The sequence below is a fragment of the Quercus suber genome, unplaced genomic scaffold, assembly GCF_002906115.3.
Source record: "Quercus suber isolate HL8 unplaced genomic scaffold, Cork oak 2.0 scaffold_43, whole genome shotgun sequence".
NCBI lineage: Eukaryota > Viridiplantae > Streptophyta > Magnoliopsida > Fagales > Fagaceae > Quercus > Quercus suber.
The window spans coordinates 343,451-343,929 of NW_027069508.1; positions in this window are offsets into that span (position 1 = coordinate 343,451).

Sequence of the window (479 nt, forward strand, 5' to 3'; positions counted from 1 at the left end):
ATCTCTGTTTAAGCAAATTGTGATCAACAGACGAAGTTCTTGACCTAGTTCATCTTCCATCAAGAAGTTGCTGTGTATTTGCACCATAGGGTTTTGTAACCAAGCATCTTCCTGCTATTCATCAGAAAGGATGATCTGAAGAACTTTGCAGCCAACCATTCTTCATCAGTTGGTGTTCTGAAGTCGCATACTTGGATCCGCGCATTGGTTAGTCACGTACTTGGGAGCCGTGCATCAAAGGTGGAGACTGTCACTACAGATCAAGTCCAATTGGGTATTGGGGTAAAGGTTCAACTGTAGGTTGGTAAGGTACTTGAGATTCCTTTACTTGTAACCGCTTGATTTGATAATAGTGGAGTTTCGGGAGTGGTGACCTGAAAATCACCCGGTGGGGTTTTTGCCATTAGGGTTTTCCCCATTCGTAAACAAATCACCGTATTATTTATTTTTCGCTGCATACTTAGTTGATTAGTGATTTG